At 37.3% G+C, this 9453-nt stretch overlaps 1 pseudogene across 1 annotated transcript; it reads left to right on the forward strand.

Moving 5' to 3' along the window:
* The first annotated feature begins 800 nt into the window (after positions 1 to 800).
* LOC113936372 lies at positions 801 to 1830 on the forward strand (annotated as a pseudogene). Its single transcript, XR_003524242.2, has one exon. The product of XR_003524242.2 is annotated as a ribosome production factor 2 homolog (transcript).
* Positions 1831 to 9453: the final 7623 nt, after the last annotated feature.

Consider the following 9453-nt stretch of genomic DNA (forward strand, 5'->3'; position numbering starts at 1 on the left):
CCATCAAGTCATCTTCATAACGGGTACTAATTGCTGAAGGGCCATATTGATCTGGGGATTCACATCAACTGTTAGCAATGGCTAGTGAGTGTGAGGGTAGACATGACCATAGACTGATTTCTGTAACTTAAATATCCAATAACTGAAAAATGGCCTAACTAAATAGCAATGTATCCATAAAATGAAACATTCAAAATTCAATAAAAATAATGGCATAGATCTATATTTACTGACTTGGAAATAAGCCCATGACATATATCTGAGTGGAAAGGCAGTACACTGTATATACTGTTTTATTTGGGTGAAATGTTCACAATCACTGATGTGCATAAAGAGACATAGAAAGATATCCAAGTAAAATTTTAATCAAAATACATCATTTTTTGCACACACTGAATGGGTAATTTGTGTTGCTTTTATCTTTCTTCTTTGTACAGTTGTGGGTTTATTTGATTTTTTTTAAATAGCATGTCATTGGAAGAGCAGCGATGGCATTTAAGAATGGGGCTCCAGAAGACATCCAGATGGCTAACAGACACATGAAAAGATGTTCATCACTCAGCACCAGGGAAATACAGATCAAAAATCACAATGAGATACCACCTCACACCTGTCTGAATGACTAAAATTAACAACTCAGGAAACAATAGGTGTTGGGGAGGATGTGGAAAAAGGGGAATGCTTTTGCACTGTTGGTGGGAATGCAAATTGGTGCAGCCACTTTGGAAAACAGTATGGAGGTTCCTCAAAAAGTTAAAAATAGGTGCACGTGCGTTCCCGGGATTCGCGTTGCGGTAGCCATGGACGCTTTGGATCGAGTTGTAAAGCCCAAAATGAAAAGAGCCAAGAGATTCCTTGAGAAGAGAGAACCGAAACTCAGTGAAAATATTAAAAATGTTATGCTGATTAAAGGGGGAAATGCAAATTCCATGGTGACACAAGTACTTAAAGATGTGTATGCACTGAAAAAACCGTATGGAGTTCTGTATAAAAAGAAAAACATTACAAGACCATTTGAGGATCAGACATCATTGGAATTCTTTTCAAAGAAGTCAGATTGTTCTTTATTTATGTTTGGCTCCCATAATAAGAAGCGGCCAAATAATCTAGTAATAGGTCGTATGTATGACTACCACGTGCTGGATATGATTGAGTTGGGTATCGAGAAGTTTGTCTCTCTAAAAGATATTAAGAATAGTAAATGTCCCGAGGGAACAAAACCCATGTGAATATTTGCTGGTGATGATTTTGATGTAACAGAAGACTACAGAAGGCTAAAAAGTCTTCTTATTGATTTCTTCAGAGGCCCCACAGTACCAAATATCTGCCTGGCTGGTTTAGAGTATGTTCTGCACTTCACTGCATTGAATGGGAAGATTTATTTTCGAAGCTATAAGTTGCTGTTGAAGAAATCTGGTTGTAGAACACCAAGGATTGAATTGGAAGAGATAGGGCCCTCATTGGATCTGGTTCTGAGGAGGACACATCTGGCATCAGATGATCTTTATAAATTATCTATGAAAATGCCAAAAGCGCTCAAGCCAAAGAAGAAGAAAAATGTCTCCCATGATACTTTTGGTACAACTTATGGAAGGATTCATATGCAGAAGCAAGACCTAAGCAAACTACAAACCAGGAAAATGAAGGGGTTGAAGAAGCGACCTGCAGAAAGGATAACAGAAGACCAAGAGAAAAAATCAAAGAGAATTAAAAAAAACTGATGGAACTTAGCCAGTGACTATAATGTTATTGTAGTCTGTTTACTTAAGAGAATTATCAATCATCAGTCATTTCTAAGTTTCTTAAAGATTTTATTAAATATTTTTGTAGCATGGTAAAAAAAAAAAAAAAAAAGTTAAAAATAGAACTATCCTATGACCCGGCAATTGCACTGCTAGGTATTTATCCAAAGGATGCAAACATAGTGATTCAAAAGGGCATTTGCACCCCAATGTTTATAGCAGCAATGTCCACAATAGCCAAAATATGGAAAGAGCCCAAATGTCCATCAACTGATGAATGGATAAAGAAGAAGTGGTACATATATATACAATGGAATACTACTCAGCCATCAAAAAGAAGGACTGAGAAACAGGCACAAAATGCTTGGTCGTTTTGGTCATTTCAGACCACAAAATGGAATGGTCCCTGGAACATCACTTTTAATGAATTTTAATAATTTAATAATTGTTGCAAGGATTATTTAACAAAAGCAATAAAAATATAGTTTAAATTATAGGGCTTACTCCTTTACCTTCTTCAGAACTTGAGTCAAGTTTCATCTCATAGAGCACTTCTCTGGCCAACCAAAAACTACAAACAACCCCTCCCCCTTTACCGTCAACACAGATGCTCCCTCTCCCTCTTTTTTTCCTCCATAATGTCTTTCCTTATTTAATTTTTCTCATTGGCACTCTACCATCTAACACACTATGTTATTCATTCATTCGTTCATTCATCCATTCATTCTGTTTTCTGTTGATCTCGGCCCAATAGAATCTCAGACCCAGGAAGAAAATTCTTGTCCAGTTTATTAATGTATCCTCAGCACCTACAGCAGTGTTGGCACATGGTAGACAATAAATATCTGTTAAATTAATGAATGTTAATAAAGAGTTTACACTGACATGGTAAATGGTATACATTGGGCGTATCTATTCAACTTTTCCTTTCAGTAGAAAGTGATTTGACCAAAAATGCCAACTAAGTGAAATCCAACTGAGGCTGTTGTACATCCATGGCCACTGAACAAACTAGAGTTGGAGCCTGATTGGAGGGAGGCCCATGAACCAGCTAAGGAGTGACACACAGCTGATCTCTCTCTTACTCAATGAAGGTAATGGTAAATAATTATGCCAAACTAAACTGGCTTCTTCTGGAGCTTCTTCTAGAGACTACAGCAAGGATGAGCAAGGTGATGAAGGAAAGAGTGATTTACGGAAGGAAGGAGCGAGACTATAAAACAAAGTCAAGAGGGAGAGAGAAAAACTGACCAGAGCTACTTCCGCATCTAACAGCTCTCAAATCCAAATACAGGTCAGAGCTGCCATTCAAGAATGTGCAGCTTCCTGTGTTTTATGTTGGTTGGTTGACTTCCCTTCAGTGAACTAGAATAGTTTCATCTTTACAATCCAAGATCTAAGTTAACAACTGAAAACTGATTAACTAGAATAAGTAGTATACAGATTATGCAGAGTTAAATCACTATTATTATCATTATTACTATTTTTAATATGCTCACCAAAACAAGACTAGAAGGAAATGTTCATCATGTCACAAATGTTTTCTTCTGATAGTAGGATTAAGTTACAGTCATTTTTGCTTTATAATATATTTTAATATTTATCTCCCAAGTTTGCTATAATCAGTATGCTAAGAGCAAACATTTTAGGCACTTAAATAACACTATGTAGTAAGTATTCAATACTTATGACATTGTCCTTTTATTCATCGGGAAAACTCAGATGAAATGCTTACTATTTGCCACCTATCTCTGTGGAATAGTAAGTAGGATGATGTCACTGGTAAGTTTTAAAAGTTATTTCGAATCATTGGCCAGAATATCCCTGCAAATTAATATTATATTTTAAAACTTGTGAATTCTAATAACACATTCTTTATGTGGAAATTAATTGCTTTTGAGAAGGACAAGTTGTAGAAAAGCCTTTTTTCAGCTATACTTTCAGGGATGATGCTCAGATTTTGATGCTTTTACCTGTGGAAGAAGATGAAGGTCAAAGTATTAATTCCACTATCATTAATATTATGATCCTAATTATTATCATTATACATTTTTATAGGATCTTTCATCTTAGAGACTTGCAGTAACTAACCGCTTTGTCTATGAGCTGATTAACTCTTCACTGAGTCTGATGAAAATTTCTAGATGAAAAATAAAGTAGATTGTCATAATGGGGTTCAAATATCTCTCCCCATGAAGTGGAATGAAACTACCATGATTGGTTTCACCTTCTTTTAAATTTGATATAATTTGAGTTGAACAGAGACTAAGTGAAAAGTCCTGAAATTATCTCTCCCAGATGTGAAGAGGGACAGTATCTGATCCAGCGGTTCCAGCGAGTACATTCAAATTTGAAAGGCCAGTCAGATAAGGGAATATTGGCACAACTCTCCAGATATCCGTTCCCCAATTAACAATGTCATTTTCTATTTTTCTAAATGGAGTCTGGGAAATTTGTCTTGGCAATGCCAGTCTCTGCTTGGAGCTTATACGTTTCACAGATGATGACTGCTCCAATTCCACAGCTTTGGAAAGATGTGGGCATAGGTGATGGAAGGTGATGGAGAAAATGAGAATAGTAATATATAAACACCATAGCCATACTATCCCTAAAATGCCCTCCTGTGGCCAACTTTCTACTTAAAGAAACCCATATTTCACTAAGAAGACAGACCCCTGTCTAGACACACTAATAAAAGTCAGCTACATGGGTTTGACTTTGTATGGCATAATGAACGGACATATGAGGAAACAAAGAAGGAGATAAAGTATCAAAAATAAACTGAATGTTGCTGTTGACGAATTTTAGACCTGGGGTAGACTTCAGCAATCCTGTTGGTCACTTCTCTGTGGTAGATCACAGATGTGTTCACACACTTGGCAAATTTTAAACTTACATGTGTTGATCTGTGTGTGGTGTAGGGAATATATGGATATATGTGCTAAACACTTATATGTGTAAAGAATTTAGGATGACACATCCTCCCTACTCTTGTCTTTTTCCCAACAAACTTCTTTATAACCAAGGACACGAATGAGTTCCTAATGCGGAAGATATTCGAGAATTACTTCAAGAAAAAAAAGGGGATATTGTTAATCTACAATGGTTATTCCAGCCTGCAGGTGATAATCTTAAATTCCAATTATCTGCCCTCTTGTTATAAGAATCAATAGTTCAGACACATGCCTATCTCAAAGCTTACCAGCCATTTGAATTCTAGCCAAGAGTCTACTTTTCCAATCCCTCTTTTCTTGATATTTATTGGAGGAACAATTTCATTTTACACCTAGACTGATCTATGAGTCCATGGTCAGCGGCCCTTTCTGGTGACATGGTTTTTCTATTCTGTAGTAAGACTCTAACAAAGAAACTGTTGGAGTGCCCATTGTCAGAAACTTTGACATCAATCTGCATGTGCCCATCAAACACTAGCCACTGAGCCTACTTGTGGCTCTTCCAAGAAAGTCGAATACAAGCCATCAATAACTGGCAACACTGACAAGAAAATAGAGCTATCAGACAAGGACTCAATGGAACCAGTCACAGAAAAGAGCTTATCTTTGCTGAACACATGCAGTGTTTCTCTTGTAAAATATGTCTTTTGAGGGAAAAGTAATCATGTCCACTTGTTTAATTGATGGAGAGTCCATGTATTCAAATTTTATCTGCACAAACCTAAAAAAAGGAAAAGGTATTGTCTGAATGTGTGTATGGCAATGGAGATGGGGGTACATATGTCCAATATCCAACTGACTGAATTTTTAGAAGCCAGACAAAAGTAAGTTGTGGAGGCATTTAATGACTTGCACAGAAATACTCAGAACAGTTTTGTTTGTAATAACTGAGAAGTGGAAACAACCCAAATGCTCATCAAGAGGAATATGGCATATTCATTCATACATGAGTACACATTGTATGAATTACTTATTGATTTGTACAGTGATTCATACATTGTATGAATGGTATATTCATACAGTGTGATAGATGGTGGTTTATTAATACAGAATAAGACACTATTCTGAGATTTAAAAAGTAGCAAACCATCAATACAACAGCAACAAAGATGAATCGCAAAATTTTATTTTGAGAAAAAAAGTCAGAACCAAAGGAGTACATACTGTATTTACACTGAGCTCCAAGAACAGGCAAAACTAAGGCAAAAAAAATTTGAGTAGTGATCCTACTTGGGGTGCACAGTAGTGCCCCCTCTTTCTACAGATAATGAAAACTGAGGCTGCTGAAGCAGATGGGCAAGGTTATGAGAATAATTAACAACAAAACTGAGATATAAATTCCCAGACATGGGCTGTCTCCTCTTGGCTCATATTTATTCAGTCAACACATGTTTATACACCCTACCCTTTGTTCCAGGTGCTATGCTAGGCATGAAAATCAAATGATAAAAGTAAACTTGGTCTATGCCCTAGCAGGTAATAAAGCACAGAGGATAAGAACGCGCTTATTGTAAACCAAATATTTTGGATTCATAGTGCACAGAATAAAACTTAATAGGATATAGGTTGTTCATCTCACACATTTAAGCCCTCACCCTTACCCTACCTAGGAAGAGAGGAATCTGCTAAGCCACAACTTCAGTCCTTGGGTCCTAATTTTCTCTAAGGAGGATATAGAGGCTACAGGTCTGTTCTTAAATACAGCCATGTGAATGGATCCTGCCATTTTCTGCCCTATTTCCAATACCTCCTCCATTCCACAAAGTAAAGTCTCCCCTACTTTACTACTATACTAAAGCTGTAGTTGTTTTAGATCTACTTGCTTCCTTTACAATATTGTGAACTCCTTGAAGGCAGAATATTATTTCACTCATCTCAATATCCACTGAGCAGACACCACCATGTGCCAACTGCATGAATACTACACTCTGCCTAGCAGTCTGGACCCTTTCCATCATGCACTGCTATATTCTTACTCCAGGGACTGTGGATCTATCTAATATATAGGTTCTATATCCCCATGTATCCTATGCTTCAGAGGGAAAATGGCTCCACCAAAGGCTTAGATCTAATATAGGACATGTATGTATGGATCTTGAATTAGAACAGAATCCCCAAACTTCAGATGTTCTCCCATGACCTCAGAATCATTCATTCTAGTTCATCATCAGCCCCACCTCATCCAACCTAGAGGTCCAGTCAAACCTCGGGCGGAAGTAAGGTGGAAAGGATCAAACTCTGTCTGATTCAGCACATTGTCCTTGGCCTCCTGGAACCAGAAACCTGAAGAAACAAGGAAGCGAGTATCCCTCGGGGCTAAATTCTAAAGTTCTCATGTGACACAGCTGAGTGAAAATGGAAGATAATTCTTAGAAGATACTACTTGGAAGAAAATTCTCATATAAGATGTCAAGTCCTGAGTACACCATGACAAAATACCCAGTGGAAAAACAGACAACTCAAACCGGCTGCTGTCAGAAAGACAAAGAAAAGCCTCAAAGCTGACTTCTTTTTTTCTTTTTGGTTCCACAATGTTGAATATGTAAACAATAGTTCAGATAGAAAGAACAGAAACAGGGCATGTCTCTCCCTAGCCCCACCAACTTCATTTGATGGGAAAGAATATTGGACAAGTTGCTTGTGGTCCAAGCTAGAGACCCTCCTCCCATCTGCATCCCCACTTCTATCATTCTTTAACCCAAAAGTTAGATACTGTGTAGGTAACCTGCATTGGAGCCTCAGTCATGATAAAAATAAATAAGGTTTTAATATTTTATTGTTATTACTTATTTTTTGTTTGTAATTTCTTCAAAAGCCTAACATAACATGGAGAGTCTATATGGATTTCAGCAGAACAGTGGAAACCAATTTTTAAACCCAAATGTATTATTATTGCTCTTTTGCCATGAGCATGTGCTCAGCTTAAGAATATTTATTCAGGACCCAAGAAATAGCTCTAGGCTTTTCTTTTTTTCAAATTCAGTCACCAGTTACAAAGAGCCTTCATTATGAAAATTTAATTGAGCCACAAGCCTTTGTATCAATGTGCACTGTGAAATATTTTGCTTCTGCTGGTGGGAAAGATATTATTCTTAGTTAGGTTTATAAAATCCTACAACTTTAATTCTCTACCATTCTGAAATAGATCTGGTTTCTGGCAAATTGAGTCAGTAAGTAGAATTTATTTTTTCCTTATAATTGTTTTATTATTTTCCTTAAAAAAATATGTGCAACATGAAAAATGAAGCAGGACTAGAATAAATGGCTGTCAACTCAACAAACCTTAAGTAAATTTTATGCCGGGTGCTGCCACTGGTATTCAGTATCACTAGATATTTTACTTTGAATAATCACTGATGGACATTGATTTTGTCTTTGCTCTTCACAGCACAGCAAAATTAATGTGAAAGTCAGACTCAAATGAGTCCCAATGGTGTCCTCCGATCTCTGCTGAGAAGCACATTTCAAATACAGAAGAAATGGCAACCAGCTGAGACCCAGCATATCTTGTATTGTAACAATTAATGGATATGAATAGCCCTCACAGGAGAGCTCGGGTTACCTTTATATCAACTTTGGAGGTGAGAGTCTGAAACAGTTCATTGAGGTTAATATGTAGTGGTTTTATGATTTGATTAATCCTCACCAATTAAAATGATGATGTTTCTCTTTTTTTCACATTATATTTTCGTAATTATTCTTTTGGATATGTGGATGTAACAGTGAAATGTCAACATGGGGGCAATAATTTCACAGGAGTTTAGAGTGAGGGAAAAAATGTTTTCCTAAATGTAGTTTCTTTTTTTTTTCTTTTTTTAAAGAGAAGAAGAAAAAGATAAGAGTGTAATGTAACATTTAGTGGGAAAGTAGCAGTGAACATAGGGCATAGAGCATAGGTCTCTACCCTTGATTCAAGAAGGCATGTGGTGATCCGTCATATTGACAGTGCCTAAAATTTCACCCTCCCATTTCTCTGGTTCACACTAATTCCAATTACATGAGAGAAGACTGAAGAAAACATGAGAAACCACTTTAGGTGAGCTTTGGACTATTAAATATGGCGGATCCTCCTAGATAGAGGATGTTTGTTCTTTGTTTTTACATCTCTCAACACCTAATTCAGTTCACAGGGCAGAGAAGGTAAGTAGGCACTCAGAAAATTTTGAAGCATAACAAATAAAAGACTGCCTGACATTATCTTTGTGGAGCAGGTACAGTTGGTGCTCCATTCCTAAACGTTTGGCTCTCACTTCTAAGCTCCGTACTCATCAATGGCATTTGATGGCAAACACAGGCAACTCTCTGCCTAAAGATTTCCCCCATTATCCTAGCATTCTCATCCCACAAAGGGCAGATCATCAGTGCTAGGTATTTAACAGCATGAGAAACAGCCCTCAGTGAATGACGGACAGCAGGAGCTGGTGGAGAAATGACACAATATCTTCAGATCTTGGGTAGAACAACTCAGGAATACTCAGCAATGTCACCCAGAGTTCCTTAGTGGGACTGACTCCAGGGCTCACAGAAGTAATCATCTGATTCATGCACCCTATATTTTCTGCCTTTCCTTCCCTGTCTTCCTTTTGCCCTCCCCTTCTAGCACTTCCTGGAATCACGTTCCAGGTGCTCCAACTTGTCATAGGTCTGCTTCTAGGGAAATTCAAATTAAGACCCATTGTTGGGCAACACTCCTCAGGATGCTAAAGAAAAAAAAAATGATAACACATGGCATCCTATGCTACAATGTGTTTTAAAAG

This window comes from Zalophus californianus, chromosome 17 (genome assembly GCF_009762305.2).
Source record: "Zalophus californianus isolate mZalCal1 chromosome 17, mZalCal1.pri.v2, whole genome shotgun sequence".
NCBI classification, from domain to species: Eukaryota; Metazoa; Chordata; class Mammalia; order Carnivora; family Otariidae; genus Zalophus; species Zalophus californianus.